Raw genomic sequence first — 22401 nt, 5'->3', positions numbered from 1 at the left:
CTGTGGATCCAGATTGTTCAATTATTCTGTTATGTAAAAGGCTTGCTTGGTGCATTCGTTACATATATTTAGGCGCCAGGCAAAAACATTCCCCTTCTCTCAGGCTTGTTTGTTTGAGGGTATTGTTTTCGTTCATTACTATGTTATGCATTTTGTGTTTTTATATTATAAATCACCCTGTTATCCTCTGATGAAAGGCAGTATAGAAGTTTAAGAAATAAAATACAAAGGAAAAAGACGAGGCTCATGAATCTGTGCCTAGAAAGTGTGGGTCAAGCAGACAAACTCTTGGGCCCATGCTTTCTAGACACAGGAAAACAGAAATGTGAACAAGCCCTTCTACTATGTATAGGCCTTAGAACATTCCTGCCTTTTCCTTAACACTGTGGTCTCTCTCCTTCCCCACTTCCCTGTGTTAACAGCTGTCATAATTTTGTCTATGCCTCAACACAGCTTTATAGTCCATTGTTACCCCACTTTCTGCAGAAATATCCTCCACCTTACTGGCACCCATCCCCCTTCACTAAACAAGATGAGGGCTTTACATCCACTTCGTCTCATTCTATCAGCTGATTCTCCTCAAGGGTCACTTGTCTTCTCCATTGTTATTTGCAATTTATCTGATTCCCAAACCTGACATTATTGCTCACTGTGATATACAGTTGCTTGTCTATTGCTTACCATGTGCAAGTATATTATTCTGCATCAACAATTCTTTTGTGTGTGTATATGTGCTGGTCTCCCAAGTTTAGAGCAGCATTCGCTGAATTACAGAATTTGATGTCTGCAAATCATCTCCCTATCCACAGAGATAAGACAGGGTTCATTATAGCAAGCTCTACTGCAAGAATTTAGGTCAAATGGTCTTGTCCTTGCACACTGCATCTCTTTGGTATTGTGTTTATCATACCCAAATTCTGCACTCCTTCGTTGAAAATGAAATTGCCTTTGAACACATAAGAAACAATAATTCTGGTAAAATCCTCAAGGCAGCCACCAAACTATCTTGGCCTTTCCCACCTGATTCTCAGTTTGCTCTCAGAGTAGAAGAACATTAGGCTCAGCCTGCAATTAGATCAGTTGCTATAGTGTGTGTGTTTGTGTGTAAAATAGCTCTTGTAGATGCCTAGACGATTCCACACAAGTTGATGTATTGCACGGTTTTTGCAAGACTTTTAATATGGCCATTCCAAATAAATTCATATGGCAGGTATCTTTTGCAAGCTGTGATTGTGCTGACATGGTGGCCCCAATGTGTCTCCTGGTTACTCCTTCCTCTTTCTTCCCTTTATTACTGTTGAGATCAATGACATATATGAGATTGCAAATTCAGAGCCTATGCATCTTGGGCTAGCTGCCACATCCTGACTTGAAGGAGCCTCTTACTCCTATTCCGCAGAATCTTATTAGCGGTAATGGCATGGCCATGGCATGTGAGCAATGCTCTCTCTCTCTCTCTCTCTGTGTGTGTGTGTGTGTGTTTGTTTCACACTTAAAAATTAGAAGAAAGGGAAAACATAATTTGTTTATTCATCAGTCAAGGTACAAGTAAAATACAATCTACTTAAATTGAAGCAGAAATTCTGGATTTAGGACTTGAATATGGAGTACGAGTATGGTCTTTATCCTGATAAGTCATTTCAGAAAGACTTAGTAGTTGCATTTGAGAGATACCATAGTTAATATTCTATGTTTTATATCGGGGTGGCCAACTCCCAAGAGACTGCAGTCTACTCATGGAGTAAAAGACTGGCAGTGATCTACCCCCTTTTGGGGAGTTCAGGTCAAAGTTATTGAGCTTTTTTTTAGGGGAGCCAAACTTGTAGCTTCTTTGGGGGGAGCCAGTGATCTATTGGTGATCTACTACAGATGTCCAGTGATCTACCTGTTGAACGTGACTCCTTTATATAAACTAGTTAATATACTGCTTTATATAATATACCGCTTTATATAAACTAGTATGTTTCAGTTTATTCTTTTATATACAAAAGGAAGACTTTTCTTAGGATGGCAGAGTATCTATGGTCTAACTAGAGGTACTCCTACCAGCTTCTAAACCTATAGATTCGTGTGTGTGTGTGTGTGTGTGTGTGTGTGTGTGTGTGTATAGCTACATCTAGTTCTGCCTTTCCTGAAGCAGTTCAACTAACAATCTGGTGCAAGTCATTTTGTCATTTGCAGCAGAAGAGCTTCCTGTTTCTCTTCTCCCCCATAAGGCAATAACCTCCTGTTGCTGCTTTAAAGTGCTTGTTGAGGGAACATAAGAGGATGCCTTAAACCAAGTCAGACCATTGGGCAGCCCTGGGTGGTGGATGGGTATGTGTGATTCAACTCTCCTGATCCACCACCACAGCCAAGTCTTGGCTCGTGGTACAACCATCCCTGGAATTTTTACAATATAAAAATACAACAGCAATAAAAATAAGAACAGTATGAAGTAGAATGAAGTAGAAAGCTTAAGCCAATTCCAGCAGAATGTGAAAACTTAGGCCCCCAAAGACTTCCTAAAAAGGAAGCATTTTCACTATGTGGCAAAAGCCATTGACAAAGTGGGTTTCAACCAAACATATTTTAGTGAATGAAGGGACACTCTGGAGTGACTCCATTATGGATCTTAATAAATGGGCACATTTATCTGGGAGAATTGTAGCTGTTGTCAATTATAGGCATGCTTTTAAAACAATGCCTAAGTACATAAGAGCTATTTGATTGTCTGTTGAAATGTTTTATCTCCTGTGGTTTTAAGTGACAGATTTGATAGAATTCCCTCTAAAGTTAGATGCTGTCCATGTAACCAGAGAGAGGTTAAAGCAGTCTTCATGGTTGTTTTGTGTTTGTTTTTTTAGCAATTAGGTCTTTTACAGACCCTTATTAAAGGTACAAAAATATGCTCATTTTGTGTCTTTTCCTCATCAGTTTCTGCACTGGGACTCTGTGCTAGCAGATGTTTGAATCTCTCATTCTTCTACCTGTTTTCTTCCAGATGTGCTAAGCAGCACCTCAATAGCTTTTTTTAAAAAAGCATAATTACCCTTCCAAACCAGATATATGCCCATGTGGGTGTTTCATTGGGGGGCAGGTGGAAATGTGGGTCAGAGAACTCTTGGTGCTGGCTGGCCATCTGACTTGAAGTTGAGGAGCTGAATGTAATTATTGCCGCCTGTATTCTTCTTTACATCATATGTGACAGCAAAAACAATACCTTCAATGCTCCTTCAGAATCCTATTCATCTCTGATCAAGCACAGTTTAGATTGCCTGCAAAGTCACAGGAAGTTAACTGAGCATCCTTGCTGCCATAGTTCCACCACTTAGATACTTTGGTAATTAAATGGTATATAAACAGCTTCAATAAATGAAATAATAAATAAGGGGTAACGACTAGATCCCAATTGGGGTGTTGCTGTCAAGATTTTACCCTCCTCTTTTGTTTGCATTTCTGGAAGGACACAGAGGTTGCTGGCCACTCCTCTGCTGGGTGGATTGGAAGGGACAATTGGAAGACATTAGGACAACAGCCGTGGTTCCCAACATGGGGCACATGCCCCACAGGGGTGCAATTTGATTTTTAAGGGGGACAATTCGAGAATAAGTTATTAACAGTGAATGGCCTTTTAGGCTTCCTCCATGTGAATAGGAGTTCACTTTCTGAATAATAAGACTTATATGTCATGGGGTGGGGAGAGCACCAGTATTTTAGAGATTCTTAGGTGGGGCATGGCCATAAAAAGGTTGGGAACCACTGGACCAGAGCATTCCCTGGACATTCACAAAAGTTGCATAAAAGGCACAACACCAGAAAGTACCGCCAAGGTGTTAGTAGGAGAGTGGGAACAGAAACAGACAGAGAAAATAAGATATGCAGGAAGAGTGTATCAGAGCCCCTCCCCTATCTCTCCTCTTCCTGCATGTCCTCACAACCTCCTTAAATCTGCTCCAGAAGGTTGGGGAAAACCCCAGGACTGGGGAGAGGTATGGCATGTGCAGGAGAGGGAGGGAAATGCCATCGTACAGCCCAAAGTCATTACGTTAGTGGAGATATTTTGTTGAATACCAGCCAGGACACTGAAGAAGAAAAGATTCTCAGAGGGGTGGTCCCAAAACAAAGTGTACAGCGTCCCAAAGGCTGCATGGGTTGAGTCTGGGGACTGCAGACTCCCCACCACTGGCTTAGTTTATGTGAGATGCAATCTTGAGTTTGTGGGTTTTGCTTCTCCCACCAGAGTGCAGTTTTTCCACTCAGATCTACACATGCCAATTAAATTGTGCAGCTTCAACAAAGTCCCTTCTCAGCAGGCAACCTTCAACTCAAGACCAATTCCCAGCTGAATGTGATTGGTGAATGAGCCAAGTTAAAAATTTCCTGAGAAGAAAAGGAAGATGTGTGGCTTAGAAGCACAATGGCACAAAGAACAAACAGCAATTGACCCTTAACTATAGTGTTGCAAGCATGAAGCAGCAATAACAGTTACATGAATAACTGTTTATTCCATTCTGGCAAAACAAGCAAATAAACTGCCGACGGTGGTTCGAAACTTCATACAGTGTAATATTCCTTTAATGGAATGCTTTTAGAGAAGAGCAATAAAAATAAATTGAAAAGTGCTTTTGTACGGGATACAGCACCATAAGCACCATCTGAGCAAACAGGATAACACAAAGCTTAACTTAGCATCTCCTCTTTTATTACTCAGAGTCGACAGGCCTTATAATAGTATAAATTCACTTTAAAATGGACTTTTAAAAACAGCCTTCTGGGTTAATTCTGAGCAGTATAATTACAGGTCTTTTAATGATTCAGAACACAACTTGCTCGAGAGCAGTCTTAGTGATGAGAACAGAATTTCTCCGGAGTAAATGTCCTGTGAATTGCAGCCTTTGGTTTGAGACCAATTAGCTAGCTTCTGCCAGCTTTCAATGGACTATTTCTCCCTACTTCCCGCCATCACTGTGCAAACTCAATTTCACAGTGAATTTATCTACATGCAGTAGTAAAACTAAGTGGTTTCCAGGGCTGGAAATAGCCATATTTGTTTTCTTATTCTTTAAGTACATAGAAGCTATTGGGGAGAAATGCAAAACAAAGCCGCTTCGCAGCAGCCCACAGTGAATGTTGCTTTAGTTGGGGGAAAGAGTTCAGAAATCAGACAGTATTTTTGAATGGTCCTGCAACACTTTTTATAAAACCAACACCGTAGATAGCAAGAGTTTAAACTGAATTAGCAAGAACTTCCAGTTGAGACCCTGTGAAAAATGAGGTTCCATTTCACTTCCCCAGTGCTGAATGGTTTTTTTTATATAAAGAAGAACCTTCCAAGTTTAGAAGTAGTAATAGTAGCTGCTGCCCCATTTTTTGAGAGATTTAAAGGCAGGCCAGATAGAGCAGTAGGAAAGTGGGCTTAATTCTCTGTAGAAATGATAGCAGGGGAAAAGAGAGGATGGACCTGTAGTTCAATCTGGTACTGACAAGACAAGAGTTGAAAGGCAGATCAGGAAATACGGATTCAAGCTGTGCTGCACTGGATTACATGCCCTCTCAAAACTCAGGTTTGCAGCTTAGCTGTGACTCCTGGCAAGGAGTGCATTTGCACATTTATAACACCAGTGTGGCAGCTGTGCCCATTCCTGGAGATGTCTGATCTGGCCACGGTGATACATGCCTTTGTTAATACATGCCTATGTGTGGCTAGCTTTGGAAAGTGTTTAGAAACTTCAGTGGGTCCAAGATGCTGCAGCCAGATTGTTGACTGGAGCAGGTTACTCATTGTTACAGCAGCTCCACTAGCTATTGGGTCATTCCTGGTCACAATTCAAAGTGCTGGTTATGACTAAAATGACTAGGGTCCAGGTAATCTGAAGACTGTATCTCCCAATACAGTGGTACCTCTGGTTACATACTTAATTCATTCCGGAGGTCCGTTCTTAACCTGAAACTGTTCTTAACCTGAAGCACCACTTTAGCTAATGGGGCCTCCCACTGCCGCTGTGCTGCCGCCATGCAATTTCTGTTCTCATCCTGAGGCAAAGTTCTTAACCTGAGGTACTATTTATGGGTTAGCGGAGTCTGTAACCTGAAGCATCTGAACCCAAGGTACCACTGTATAAGCCTGTTTCAATTCTTGCTATGGGGGAAAGCCAGAATAAAAAAGAAACAAACGCACAAATGAATCAATACATAAGTTGCAAATGTCCATTGAAACTGAAAATACAAAGAAAGGCTCATTTTATAAAACATGTACTTTGCTTCTGGAAAAGAAATAGGTTTAGAGGCCTGCCTTAACCTTGACTTCTCATAACTTCTCTTTCTGTATTTGCAATATAAATGTTTTCTGTTGTTATGAACTCACATGTCTTTATTTTCTCACTGCTTTTTTTAGTATCTCATGGAACCAATGAAATCCTCTTACAGTATGCCGGGTTGCTTGCTGTTAGGTGTTAATATATTGCCATGGCTCATGATACCTTTATGCATCCAATAAAATGTATGAAATCCAGCACTTCATGTTCTGTTCCCATTAACAAATGGTGTGAGCCTTGTAGGTGGTTACAGAATTACTTGCTAAGGTTAAGAGGCCTCTTTCTTCTTTATGTTTTGACATTTCTATTCCAAAAAGTTAGATTTGATTTTGTAGGTGGCACGTGGGCAGCATAAGAGTGGTTTTTTGGCAGCTTTGAAAGAGGCTAATGCATCTCAACTAAAAATTTAACAGTGATATAATGAAAACAACCAATTTCTAATAATTAACTGGCTTTAGGATTTGCAGCAATTCACAGAAGAAACAGAGCAGTGAGGCTGAATGCATGAGAGATTCAGGTAGATATTTTGGACACTAACATTTCATGTTTTTTTTAAAAAAGAAAACATTTCTTTCCCTAGTACTGACAAGGTTTACGGGTAATGGGACCCCAATACAAATTTTCACTGCTCAAAAAATCTAATTTTGATAATGAGTTGGGGACCTTTACCATGACATTCTTACCCTGTTAGTAATTAATAAGAAGGCATATTATGAACTGATGTCCTGCTACTATATACCCGCATAGTAAGTCTTTCTGATACTAGGTCGGTAAGTCAACTACTCACTGTTGGTACATAGTCAGAATTTGATTTCTTTAACCCCTTGTTCAGTCTGAGAAATTATCCTTTCTAACAGCTGGATGCCAATCCAGTCTTAGATTTCAGTGCTGATTTGCATCACCCATTCTTGTGATTCCCACTTGTACCGAAAGTCTACACAATCACTTAATAGCATTAGGCTCCAGTTTCACATGGGGAGGAGGCGTGGCAGAAGAGTAGAAGATGCACATCACAGAAACAGATCTCTGCTCTAGCATAGCATCTCTGGATGGGACTCTTGCTATGGCCAAAGCCACTGGAGCTGCTATTACCTCCTTCTCTTCTGTATTCTTGCAATTAATCAGGTGCCAGTGCAGTGTGACTTATGATGAACATGAACCTGAACAACATTTGGTGGAAAGGCAACATTCAGGCATTTGCTAGATGCTGTCCTCCTTAGCTTCAGTAAAGAAGTGGCCTTATGAACTTGCAGACCACGGAAGGGAACCTCCGACCAAGGGCCAAATGCAGTCCTTCCTGCCTCCCTAACTAGTCCTTAGGACTCTCCCCATGCCGCTTACCCTTCTGAGGAATACATCATACCCAGCATGCTTTGCACCCTCCTTGATAATTTTTTTGGCCTGGCTGGGATGTGTCCTTACTTGCCTGAATAGAAGATCAAGAAGGATCTGTTGCTCTAGCTCCCTTTTACTCTTGCCCTGCCCACCACGGGCATGTGGCTGTCCATAGGCTGCCCAGAAGGGATCGTGGCCCTCAGGGCAGAAAAAAGCTTTTCCCACCCCCGATTCAGATCCTGGGAATGGGTTAAACAGTGCTAATATTGTTTTATGTGTTATATTTCTATCATGTAAGCTGCCTCGAAAGAATTGTATTCAGAAAGGTGGCCTATAAATATTTTAAAATATATATATATATATATATATATATATATTAAAAATTCAAATGACATCATATTTTGGGGCTGGTATGTGTGTTTGAGAGTGCAAGTTACAGTGAGAGTTATAGTTGATGATGTTTCTATGCCTGAAATGCTTTCAAGTCTAGCACCTCCTTTTATTCAAATAAAATCTTTTGTGAAGGAAAAAAAAATGGTTCTATCAAAGTAAATACGCCCGGGGATGTTCCTGAATCAAACACCTCGCTTTGTCCTTGTGATGGGTAAGAGTTGAGAGCAGGGAAAGAGCAAGTTGTCAGAGTTATGAGAATCCCTGCAGTGTAGCAAGAAAAAAGAGAGCGCTTAAGACATTTACAGCCAAGAGCCTGACTGCTTCTCCAATATTGCTTTTAATCGGGCATGCAGGCACAGTGATAGGGTCTTTAATATGTGACAAACATCTGATCTGTTCTCCATCCTGTCCCATTTCCCTTCTTGTTCCAGAGGGATGATTACAGAGCACTTTGTCAATAATCCAGCAAACCTTTCATACAGTAGATCAATCGGAGGTTGTTTCGTCGTAACCAAACTCAGCATTATGGTCAGTGCATGCCAAAGGGGTTTAAAATGCTCATTACATAATGTATAAGGGATAAGATTCCTGTAAGAACATAAGTAGGGCCATCTGGGACAACCTAGAACCCACCTAGTACAGCATCCTGTTCTCACTGTGGCCAACTAGATGCCCATGGGAAACCTACACGCAGAACACAAGCACAACAGCAACTGGTATTCAGAAGTATTACTGACCGTCTCTGTGGTTTTTACAAAAGCCCTCCTAGCATTCCTGATCAATGACAATAAATCTAAAAGCCAGTTTTGTGTCCTTGTTCCTAGTATTGGCACCACTGTCAAAATATTAAATATATAGTCTGCCCTACTATACAGATAAGGAATAATGCAATCCCCAGCTATCTCTGACAGTGACATGTGCTCAAAAGGTGGAAGCCATGGAATCAATAACCCCATCTTTATTGTATTAACCCCTAATGAGGAAGATGAATTCACAAATTTCGCCCATTATTGTCCTGCTACAGTCCTGTTCTGGTGCAAAACAGAAAATAAGGAAGGAGAGATTATACATATTTAGGGAGGCATTAACAGAGCTCAGAGAAGCAGCCCCCACTCCTGCAATCACAGCAGTTCTGGGCGAGGGACATGTGGTTTTGGGGTGGGGCAGGCCTGGTAAGGGGCACATGGCACAGTCAGTTAGTGAATATGCTGTGTGCCAGCTCTCCCTCAAACCTGGGTTGTCCTATCAACCAGCTTTCAGGTCTGTGTTTGTTACTGTTGAATGCCAGGTCAGCTTTGAATAAGACCTCTTTCATCCATGTTTTGTTTGTGGATGAGGAGGCTGATGTGTTCTGTATCACTGAGATCTGGGTGGGTGTGCCCACGTGTAAAGCTATCCTAAAACCATTAGACAGTGCTTTTTTTCTAGGGATACTCAAGGGTACCAGCACTTTTTTAAAAAATAGAAGAAAAGCACTGCCATTAGCTATCCTACACTATATTATCAACAATTCAAAATTTGCCCATGAAACTGCACGGTGTGCAAGATTACAAGTTTTGGACTTAATATACATGCATTTTCCTACATGTGCAGTAGACAGAAGTACCTCCATCCATCAGCTCAAGAGCTCCAACTTCTAGAGGACTTGAGAAGGGAGCTGAGCCCTGAACTCTTCTAAAATAAGAATTCATCACATAGGATGAGACATATTGAGTTTTAGTTTTAGCTATTAGTAGAGCCATCAGAAGCAGGCATGTGGCAAGAGTTCAGTTTTTTGTGTCGCAAACATGCGTCACATTGAACATGAAGTAACACAATTACCAAAGATAAAGACCATCTTTTATGTGACAGATGGGAGCCTATCAAAAGTTTGTGAAAGTTGATACTCCTTATAAGGCCTTGTATAGCTTTGCTTGTGGAAGTTAGCCTGTATAAAACACCTGTTAAGGTGGTTCAGTGTTCCTTTCTCTCTGGATGCTGCCAATTGCTAAAATTTAAAAATGTATCTGAATAAGGCCCCATCTGCACTGTACATTCAAAGCAGTATCATACCACTTTAAACATGCATGGTTTCTCCCAAAGAATCCTGGGAACTGCAGTTTGTTAAGGGTGCTGTGTGCTGTTAAAGGTAAAGGTAAAGGGACCCCTGACCATTAGGTCCAGTCGTGACTGACTCTGGGGTTGCGGCACTCATCTCGCTTTATTGGCCAAGGGAGTCGGCGTACAGCTTCCGGGTCATGTGGCCAGTATGACTAAGCCGCTTCTGGCGAACCAGAGCAGTGCACGGAAACGGCGTTTACCTTCCCGCCAGAGCGGTACCTATTTATCTACTTGCACTTTGACGTGCTTTCAAACTGCTAAGTTGGCAGGAGCAGGGACCGAGCAACAGGAGCTCACCCCGTTGCTCGGATTCGAACCACCAATCTTCTGATCGGCAAGTCTTAGGCTCTGTGGTTTAACCCACAGTGCCACCCGCGTCCCTCTGTGTGCTGTTGGGAGACCCCTATTCCCCACACAGAGCTACAATTCTCAGAGTGGTTTAATAATTGATCCATCTTCTGAGGGAACTCTGGGGAGGCTGGAGCAAAAGAGGAGGAGGGTCAGAGTGGACAGTGGGTTGCCTGTTTGTGATCTAAGTCTCTCTCTACCACCTAAGCAGGCACATAACTGTCACTGTTGTTTTCTGATTGATGCATTTATTGAACCTTATCTCAAGGAATAATGCCCCCTTTGTAAATGGACAACACATACAATACTATTCTTAGCCAGCACATTTTAGGAACTGATTTCAAAAAAAGATTCAAAAATAAAAAGGAAACAATTTATCTCTGTGGTGCTCAAAAGCAATCAGAGTCAGCTCATGAGCTGTTGCCCTCCATTTCTTTGGAACAGAATAATACCCTCCAGACTGAAACTACACTATACATTCCAGCCTGATCAATATATCCAGCTTCCTGGATCCATGTTACGTCCAAGGTAATATTTGAGCTTTAGTGCTAGCTGATATTATGTATGATTGATGGAATGTTTATTGTTTTTAATCCATTTGGCTGCTTGTTTTATTGAATATTTTATTATTGTATATTATACTGAAAAGCTTTTATGTTTGAGCCACTTCGGTAGCCTCAGTTGGAAAGCTGGCTTAAAGTATATATCCAGAAAGATATAAAAAGAAATAAGCAGAATTGTAGCAAATTGTCGTAATAGTGGGATTCAGACAGACACCTTCAGTTTCAGTAGCTCAGAACAGTGTTCTAGCTCCCAACCCATCTCAGCTGCTAAAAATCTCTACACAGATGCAGTGTGCTTGCTTGTGCCCTTACAATCCTAGACATATCTACTCACAAGTAATTCGTGCTGAGTTCAACAGAACTGTCTTCAAGGTAATGTAAAGCAAGGATAGGGAACTTGTGGCTCTCCAGATGTTTTTGGACTTCATTTCTCATCAGCCCCAGCCAGCATAGTCAAGGGTCAGGGGATGATGTGAATTGTAGTCCCACAATATTTGGAGACCACAGGTTCTCCTCTTCCTCCTGGAGGGTAGGATTGCAATGGATTTGATCACTTTCTTTCTTTGTTTTCATCTGCAATAGCTAAAGAGAGTTACATTAGTCCCAACGCTCTCATCACCTCTGAGCAGGGAATCAGAGGCTTTCACTAGCTATCATTGGATCATGCTAACTACTTGGAGCTCTCTGCAGGCAAAACCTATACTGTATGGGGCTTGGGCTTCCCCTTCCCACCTGCTTGTCCATGGATTTTGACAAGTGGACAATAATGAACGTGGCTACAGAATCTCTTCTGTGGTCATTATGCCTTGATCTTCTGCAGTTTGTTCTCTTCCATAGCGACCCTTGTCAAGCAATCTTATATCCAGTTATTTTGATGGAGCAGAGGCTAGGTTTGAGCGAATCTGCCAATTTAACTTTCTCCCCATTTCTATTTTTTTTTCAAATAAGTTCAGTTGTCTGCATTTCCACACTAGTTTGCCATTTTAAAATGTCATCATGAAAATTCACCAGCACTTTAGTGTGTCTTTCTCTTAATATACACATTTTTAGGCAATTTTCCCTACAAAAAAAGATTTTTGCAAAGCAGCATCCCCCCAGAAATGCATTTTATGTATTATTTTCACTAATATATGCATTTATATGTAGACTTTACCCTAGTAATGCATTTATGTACGCATTACTTAGCTGGAACTGTATTTCAAAATTCAGAGAAGTGAACATTTCAAAGGATGGCTGGGTTCTGATTGCATAGTGTTTCAGACAGTGCAAATTAGGTAAAGTCACCTTTAATTGTTAACTGAATTTAATTTTGCTCTCAGCAGAGGTGATAGCTGGTGTACTACAAAGCAGTTTGCACACTACTTGGGTCTATGTGATGTCTTTCTGCCATTTGATTTGTCCTGTTGGCCAACCCTTCAGAATGTGCACATTTTAAAAAAATTCTAACAAATATTCAAGGATGTGCCCACCCTTGGAGACCAGAAAGATGGTCAATTTTTGAACTAAGCACCAAAGACAAGATTTGGAAAGCTTCACAGCCTTGAAAGCAAAGAAGTGGTGCAATCCATGATTCCAAAGTGGAATGAAGAAGAGCAAAGCTATGCCTTCTTTTTGTAGTGTTTGTAGGTTTCCCCACTGATCCTTGGGACTCTAAGAGGCCTTGTATCACCCTAGTTCACCCAAAGTAATGTGGGCCACAAAGAGGGACACTTATGCTGCCAAATCCAGGAGGAAATGATTCTGGATATACCAGCCAGGTGTTCATATAATAGAATAGTAGTAGCCAGGTGTTCATATAGTAGAATAGGATGGCTATCCTGAGAATTCCCCATTGTGTCTTGAGTCAAGAAATGTGGAGCCTGAGCTATGCAGCTTCCATATCCCTTGTTTTTATCCTTTCTCACCTCCTGGAAGCATGCTCCCTCCAGTCAGTACATATTTAAATAGGGGTACTTGGCTGAGTTGCAGTGCTAATAATATTAACAAAATACAGCCAGCTATATTAAACTGTTGCCACCTAATGGTTGAATCATCAAAAAGAATTGTTTCATTCCTGAAAAACTACTTAGCACGGTCTCCATTTTGAACTCAGTTTCATATACATGGATCCAATATGCAAGAAATCTTGAAGCTTTTAGATGCTATTATACTGACACATACTATAAATACAAAGAAAAATGTCCTAATAAACTTGGAGGGAAATAGCCAGTTCAATTGTTTTTCCTAAGCTATTATCTTAAAAGCAGATTCAGACATAAATATACTATCCAAACCAAAATGGAAGTCTATGTTTGCAGTAATTGCACCCCAATAAAAATTATATATGTGTGTGTGTATTCCTTATTCAGCTCTTACAGTTCTCCTTATATCAATCTTTTACATTCCCTATATTATTCAGTTGAATATTTAATAGTTCTTTCAGGTACAGATTCACTAACCACATTATCAACTCTGCAGAAAAAGTGCACACACCCCCAAATGGGTTAAAGAGATTTGTGCCTGCCTTGGACAGAAACAGTGGCATATCCCTCTAGACTCCTTGCTTGGAAAACACAATTAAGTGAACTAGAGTGGGGCCTCTGGAAAGAAAATTGGCTGGATAGAAACGTGCAGAATCCAGACATTCAATGGGCAAAAATCAATCGTTTCCATCCCATTGGGATATGACACTTTGGGGGAAAGTTTGCTTTTCTATCACTCCACTGTGTAGAGATATGTGTGTACAGTAATTCCTAAGCCAATCAATACACATCTCAGAATGAAAGATTGAAGCCGTCAAATGCAGAAACATCCCAGAGATGAGAAATGCCCAGGCAGGTTTTTCTTGGCCAGCTGTCAGTTCTCATCCCCTGACTCCTTATTCTGACAAACTGTGGCTTTGCTATACAGTATTTAAAGTGGACACAGGCTTGCTATAATGTTTTGCCAGACCAGATGTGGCCACGAGCTGCATCTAAAGAATGGTGTTTCCTTAATGCCTGATGGCTCAGAATTGAACTGATGACCCCAACTTAGCTATGCCTTTCTTGTTACAAGATCAATTCCAGTGTCACAGATTTGATGTTTAGTTAATTGCTTGATAGCTTTTCTTTTTTATTTTGCAAGGCTTAAAATTAAAATTGCAGTAAGCTATAGGACAGGCAAAATAAATGAACCAGATAAAGGGTAATATAAAATATCTAAATAAGAAGTAATGTAATGATCAGAGGAAAGGAACTTTTCAGCCCAGTCCTGCTATATACACTCCAAAATATACTGATTTTGTATGCATACCCCAAGCTGGATGGGGAATCACATTTGCAAATGGGTGGCATAGGGCCTCCGCAATTAGCCAGCTGGTAGCTAATTGTCCTTTTGAAGGTTGGTGGTTGGTGCCCATTGGGCAGAAGTTAGAGAGGCCAACAGTAGGTGGAGCCAAAGACAATGACAAGCAGAGATGATGGAATGATGGAAAGAACTAATTCCAGGTTTGTCTCCATTGTCCTTCCTGTTGAGTTGTACAAAGGCAAAACTGAGGCTTAAGAGGAGGAAACTGATAACCAAGGCACACCCTAGACTGGTTGTAAGAAGGCAGATAGGAGCTGACTTGAGGCAGATGGAAGTTAGGGGCAGTGTGCCATTTGCCCTAATAGACCAGCCTCTACTGGTCTATTAGCTTTGAAAAAGCTGGAAGGCAATCAGTTGTTCAGGAAGGAAGGAATGTGTTATGCCTGGGCAATATGTCAATATGAGGAGCAAACTGTGATGTCAGCTTCCCTCAGCAGTATATCGCTGATGAAACCACCACTGGAGTTGTGGGGTTTCACCAGTGATATACTGCTGTGTGAAACTGCCATCCCACTCTGCCCTCATACTGCATTAGCGAGGTGCCGATACATCTTGTCCCATAGTACAAACTGAGATGAATTACACCCTGATGCTGTGTGCTGAACTGAGGAAGTGGGGCAAAAGTGAAGCATCTATACGGTGTTTCTCAAGCATTATATAGTGGTACCTCAGGTTACATATGCTTCAGGTTACATATGCTTCAGGTTACAGACTCTGCTAACCCAGAAATAGTGCTTCAGGTTACGAACTTTGCTTCAGGATGAGAACAGAAATTGTGCTCTGGCGGCGCGGCGGCAGCAGGAGGCCCCATTAGCTAAAGTGGTGCTTCAGGTTAAGAACAGTTTCAGGTTAAGAACAGACCTCCAGAACGAATTAAGTACTTAACTCGAGGTACCACTGTATTCTAGTATTTCTTGCTTTTTACCATCAAACTGGTATTGGCTTCCCATTTTAAAGGAACGTACATCACCAAGAAATAGCACAAGACACTTCTACAATGATCAAAGCCAAAACTGTAAGGCATTTCTTTCCCTTGCAAATGTTTCATCAAATTAGCCCCAAATCCTATAGCTTCTTATCCCTTCTTCTTGTGCCCTAGAACCATCTTTCATCTGCCGAAGATCCTAGTTTCTGCAGACTCTCCCATTGGTAAGCCCTTTCTTAAGAGTTTGGACTTCACACTCATATCTCATTCAAATGATGTTTTCTTATGCCATATTATATGTTATAAAGCATCAGCTTTATATATTTATATTTGAGAAAATCAATTATACCATATCAATGTGCTCCATGCCTTTTTGGCCACCAACTTTTATCCTTTCAGATCAGAAAAAAAATTAAAAATCATTCTGAAGGTTAAAACCTAGTCTTTTCTCTTTCCCCTCATCATCTTTTATGAAATTAAAGGAATCATTTCTACTCCCCCCCCCCGCCCCACCCCCTGTGAGTTGACGCCCTGGAATCTGGAAAGTCACCACTACGGATGGGAACATTGCCAAGGGAATATATATACACACTCACACTGACATCATATAACTTTTCTCCTCTGCTAAATGTTAGGGAAACATAAAACAGAGAGCATAGTGAGAAACTGCTGCATTGGCATGAAAAGAAGTTTTGTGTGCGTGCTTAAGTGGTGGATAAAACAGTAAGATGATGGCATTTTAGGGGCAGTTCTTTCAGATATATATATATATATGAATTATCCAGTCTTATGCTTAGATGAAAATATTCTTTTTCAAAAGGGGGGGGGGAATCCCAGGGCGGTCTTTCACCATCCACAGAGAGAAGTCAACCATTCAGCCATAATGGCATTATTAAGCAAGGAACATTCCAAGCTTAAAATGCTCTGCTTGAAGCATACTTTTGGTGTACTAGAGGCAATGATAATGAGTCAAAGAAATACATGGAAACTGGAAACTTCAGAAAATGAGGCATACAAAGAGATACATACTTTCTCTATGTGTGCTCAATGTGTGCATTAGTGGCACTAAGAAATAGGAAGATCTCTGAAGTCTGGATTCTTTTCCTCAATTTTTTTATAATGGGGTTAGCACCATAGCATTGAAGTTATTTGCAGCTCATCTGCAACCATATTTTGACACACCATTTTCTGACTCCAACTTTCAGAATCAGAGCCATCTGTTATCCGGAGAGAAGAAATACTAAGTTATAGATACCTGAGCCTTTCCATGTCATTAGCTGGAAATCTTTTTTTAGCTAAAGAAGAACAGGATGCTGGGCTAGAGGGGCCATTGGCCTAATGCACCAGGTTTGTTTTATGTTCTTAGGAAGCGGCAAAGATGGAAGAAGCATTTTCACCACTGTGGGAATAACCTTAGGGGCAAATGAAACATAACATGTAAGGCTGGCTATTTTTTGCCACGAGGCAAAAGAGAGAAGCCCCTGTTGTCAACCTTTCAGGGCTGTCAGGCTAGAGTGGCTGTCATGGGCACCACATGCACACTGCAACTATTCCCACACCATCACATATACACACTGTCTGCCCCCCACCCACCAGCAATTAGGCTTGAAAAAAATATTTTCACTTCCCCACCCCAAATCTAATGAGGGGTGATCTTCTTAGATCTGCAATATTCAGGAAGACTCCCAGCCTCACACAACAATTAGGTTTAAAAAGAAAGCTTTCTGCTGGAGTATTTTTTCAAAATAAAATAATAAAAAATGAGGATAAGAAGCAGTTCACTTTTTATTTTATTCTCTTGGAGTGCATCAAAGTTATGAATCGGAGCAGTCCATTTGGAACTTCCCAAGGGGCTGAGTTGTGAGGACAAAGATCTATGCATGACTGGATAGTACAAAGCTAGAGAGTTAAGGTCACAACTTGGGCAAACTTTATCATTTTCTCATGACACGAGGGAGCTTCTTGAATTCAAGACTCTTCTTCCACCAAATGCAAGAACTGCAAATGATGGGATACATTCTGTGCAAATCATGGGGTGCATGTGTATGTCTCTGTGTGTTTGCTTCTCACGTACTGAAGCCAATGTGATAAAACCAGCCAACACATATGCTTAAATATATGCAATTGATTCAACACAGATACAAAAGGCATGCCATCATGTAATGATGGTGACTCAGAGATGGTGACTCAAGGAAAGTGATCCATGATGAGTGTTTGTATCTCATGAGGTTCCATGAGGAACACCAAGCAAGGAGCAGAATACCAGAGCAGTGGACATTCTATAAAATGACTGTAATTTCCTGGGTTAAAATTAAATTCCTTTGGTTGCATGAAAAGTCTCATGTTTCATTTTCATGGTTTACAGCATTAACAATTACACTACATATGAACATCCCTCTATCACATCCATCAGTTTTACCAGCCATTGAACTATGCTCCCAGGCTAACTAGATACTTAATGCACCCCAATTGTTATATGTTGGATGTATACAATGAATACAGTTGGCTTCAGTGGGCTTTGCACAGCCAAAAGTGGATGAAGAAGCTGCCTCTTCGTGTCCAAAAGTCTTTTCATGAAAGGATTGCTTTGATCTTGAATCAAATCTACATGTGAAGGGAGCCCAAAGGGCAGAACTGCTTAATTTGCCTTAGCTTGGATTCTCCTCCTTCTAAGGATAATAAATACAGACATAGCAAAGAAAAGACACATAAAAATTGCTGGCATCAAAGAGTCCCTCTTTAATGCCATTCAGATAATGTCATAGCACTCGGTCTTCCTAAATTTAAATTATTAGCAATGACCAAGCTCTGCTCCCTCTTGATGCATCACTTAACCCCATAATCAGAAAATCTATTCCATTCTCTGCCTTAGATTGATGATGTCACATTACACTTGTTTTTTTCCACCAGACAGAGCAATCATGCTAGTGTGAACCAATCCTGAATGTGGCGGCAAGATGCCTATAAAGGGTGTGATTAATATCGCTGATTCCTTGGTTAAGCCACATACTGCATTTCAGAGCCTACCTTATTTGGGATGCATTAAGATGTCACTAATGGATATTTCCCCAACAGAATGATTTTGTTCTTATCCATAATAGGATAGCTCACTGCAGATGCTCGGAGGTGTATATTTTTTCTTTCTTTTTCAAACTATAAGCGATCTCCCACTTTTATGCATGTATCTTCTTTACAATAAGAAATGACACAGAACAAACAAAAGGAATCAATGCTTTCACACCCTCCAGTTGTACAAATATAAAGTACTTGCTTTTTTTCACTAAAGCAGCAACTAGGAAAAATTAGCGTTATGTGGTAAGGAGGTTTGAAGAGCAACACTCCTTCCTTGTAAAATGTGTACAGCCTGTGAATACTTTGTGACTTCCACATCTGCTAGGTCTAAATAGAGAGAGGAGCAAATCAATATCAAAAGTACACATTTGTAAGCAATAGGTCAGTATCTTATTTGGGCAATGAATTGCAGACAGTGGTTCTTTCAGTGTTATCTTGCTTTCCCCTCTCTCCTCACACTGTGGTATGCTTCAGAACTAAACACCCAGTGTCATGGTCCTGAGTATTGTTAGCGTCTCATTTTGGATTTATAGGCCCAATCTCAAGTCTCCTCTCAAGCTGTGTTCTTTGTTTGTTCCTCCTCCTTGGTTCTTTCTTCCAAGTTCCACTTACACCAAAACTCACCTTCTCTCCATTTGCCTGGGTGCATTCTGATGCTGACTTTCCTTTTCTCTGACCCTCCTTTTCCTCTGTTGCCTTTTCTTGGTTCCTCCCAAATATCCTCCTCCATTATTCTCGCAATTCTCTGTCCTCTGTCCTCTTTTCCTTTCTCAGCTGGCCTCTTCCCTTCTCTGTTTCCACAGTCCTCTCTCTATAAAATCACAAGGCCACCAGAAACTGGCAGTTGAGTTCATACTTCATCCCACATTAGGGTCGTAAATCTCCAATTGCATTGTGCATAAATGTATAAATGGTTTTAACAACATTGGCTTCATATGGTTACTTTTGGTGCACCAGTTCCAACGAAGGCAGTGCCAGCCCCAGGACCACGTGTGAAGGCTCAGAAACTTGCAGATGTAAACAACATACAGTACATGCAAGAGTTCAGCCCTGAATTCAGTGTGTTGAGGTGAGATTTTAATATACCCATATGGATGCACAAGGGGAAGAGAGGGCAGACTGTTTCATCAGGCAAGCAGAAATTCTTGTTCTGATAAAAATATGTGCTTAGAGCTACATTGAATTCCTCTCTCTGCTCCCAACTTATCATACTCTTCCTTGACTCCACCTGCCTTGCTGGGAGAACTGATATTTTTGAAATCAGCAGCTGATTGTTGCCATTCCCATATTTGAGGGAGCCATGAGACTTTTCTGTCCCTGGATGAGCTTAGAATCCTCCCACACCTTTTTATTAAAATAATTATCTATCATTCCCTAGAACAAAATGGCTGGATCTCACTTTAATGCACTACAGTTCTGCAAAAAGGGTTAGAGGTCTCCAGACAAGTTACTGGAATTGCTTGAAAGGTATTTTCAAAGCACTGAATGTGTTGTCACCTATGGAGCTTGCCTTCTGCTAAATCCAAAAGAAGCTCAACAGAATTGGTGGGAGACAAAATTAACTCAGCACCATCCAATATACCAACCACTGAGTACATCTTCTTAAAGATAGTTAAGGATTTTCCTGGTAGGCTGCAGAAGAGGTAAAATAAAGGAAGGAGGGAAGGACATAAAATGCCTTGCTAAAAAACAGAACAGAACTACCATAACAAACTATCCTGCTGAATAAATGTTGATTTTCCCCTGAGTCCCAAAAAAGTATTTTGTGGAAACCAGTTTTAATTTGCTTTGGAAAAGTAAAATCACAATTTAATCTCCAGAAGCCCAAAATCAAAGAAATTGTTTAGTATAATTTTATGTTAACCATGATGATAAAGGCTGCTCCGAGCTGCCAAACTACAGTCTGAAACTTGGTGGACTCATCTTCAAGAGTATCCGATCCATACATGACATAGATTTTGCACATATACGATAGTTAATCATGTCTACAAGCCCTTTTACTGTTACTGGTGTATCTGTTTCATGGATAGTAGGTAGAAGGCAGCTGTGCTTAATTTATATTGTAGATTGAGTGACAATTTTCCTGTGAAAAAGGGCCCACTGTACAGAAGACAATCAGGTTCTGTTTTGCTGCGAGTGGCTATAAATCAGTCATGCAACCAGATTTATTGACAACATGTGCATTTATCTATGCAAGTAAAGATCTATTGAGTGTTCCACAAATTCTGAGAAAAATGTTCTGAAAATCTAGGTGTCAGACATTCAGGAATGTATGGACTATTCATTATTATTCCATATTTTAAAGTAGCTAGTAGGGAGGTGACTTGCTCTCCTATAACATTTATTTACATAAAATGGAAGTATGAATATAAATAGGCATGGGATTAATATATGCATGTTTATAAAGGGCCTGAAATAACAAGATTTGACATTGTTGAGCTAAATGGAATCTTCTTTTTGCAATGCTCTCAGTGGTCAACACTAGGTTTCTGAAACCACTGAATATTCGAGTTCAAACATCTGTGAGACTGAATGTTAAATCCAGGATACTTTCCATAAGCTCTCGTTCTTTATCTTAACTGAGTATCCCTAGGCAATGAAATTTCATGCTAATGAATCCAGTTGTTGGGTTGGGAACCTCCATTTGCATCACATATCTTACAAGTTTCCATATATGTGTGGCAGCCTGCTTGAGCGAATAACATTATGCAAAAGCAGCGAGAGCTATGACACCAAATATTATTTTTTAATCAGTTTGGAAGCCCTGTGTTCACCCCATTCCCCACTTTCATTGTCACTCTCACCCAGCATTTCTATTCTAATGGATTCATTTTGAGAAGATAAATTTCCAATGGGTAATATCCATCATTGGAAGGACTGAAATGCACTCTAACAATGCAAACATTAAAGTAGAGCAAAGATCATTGGTCCGGCAATTTTTCACGTGTGTCTCTGTTTCATATAGATTGATGATGCTACCACATTTATCAGCTAGATTCCTGTCGTACGTGGAGGCTGTTTTACAGCCCCCGACTTAACCTTGCTAGCATTGCTGTATCGCAATATCTTGAGTATCCCTTAACAGTTTATAGGGCTCTTTCAACAGCGCAGTGTGTAATGACATTCCAAACTCATATGAACATTTATATGAATTCTATCTTTCTGCATTCCCAGTGCGGGAGGGAAAAAGAACTGTTTTCTTTATTATTTTTTCTCCCCCCTCCTTTTTATTTTTTAAAAAAGCAATCTTGGTTATAAAGTCTGACTCAAATCAGCTGTGACCTTTGTTCAACAGTTACTGAGTTCTAACATATACACACCCACACACCGTCCATTTAGATATTGGTAGGGGGAAGAAAGTTTATTGATTTTCTTAGTTTGTTAAACCCCTTGGGCTTTTTACAGGTATTTGTCTTTCAGGGAGGGATGGTGCAAAATGGGTGAGTTTATTCTTTATTCCCAGATAAAATTAAAATTCTGGTGCAAAATTGATGAGGCGCCTGTTCGATGCAACATTGAATTTTGCTGGCTCAGTCGGTCTCTTGGATAGCAGACAGAACGTTTGTTTAAATTAAAGCATTGCTTGTCCAATCTCCCCAGAAAATAAAAAGGGGGGGGTGGGAAACCCACCTTTACAGAAGGAAATCAAGCTTTTTAACTCTTCATTGTAAGTGGGAATACAATGTCAAGGACAAATTCACTGCCTCTTTGTATGTACATTTGTTGGGAAATGGGAACAAATAAATGAGCTGTTTTGAAATTCAATAACAAATCTCGAAAACAGTTACCAGAGATCTCTTTTGTCCTGGCTCCTTGAGCCCTTTCTTATCTTGGAGGTGTTTCATGTTTTCTACTCCTAATGGATTGGATGTAAAATCTCTTCTGTTCCCATTCCTTCCATTTATGTCCCATGTCTATAAAGTGTCCAGGGCTGTGGAGGCTCAGAGAATGAGATCTTTGTGAATTTCCACACTTCACTGACAAGTGTGTGGATTGGAACTTAGCTATTCAACAAATTTTGCACCTTTTTAGAATGTTGCAA

The sequence above is a fragment of the Podarcis gaigeae genome, assembly GCF_964106915.1.
Source record: "Podarcis gaigeae genome assembly, chromosome: 6".
Lineage (NCBI taxonomy): Eukaryota > Metazoa > Chordata > Lepidosauria > Squamata > Lacertidae > Podarcis > Podarcis gaigeae.
The sequence above is the reverse complement of the archived record's forward strand: the minus strand, read 5'-3'. Positions refer to the sequence as shown.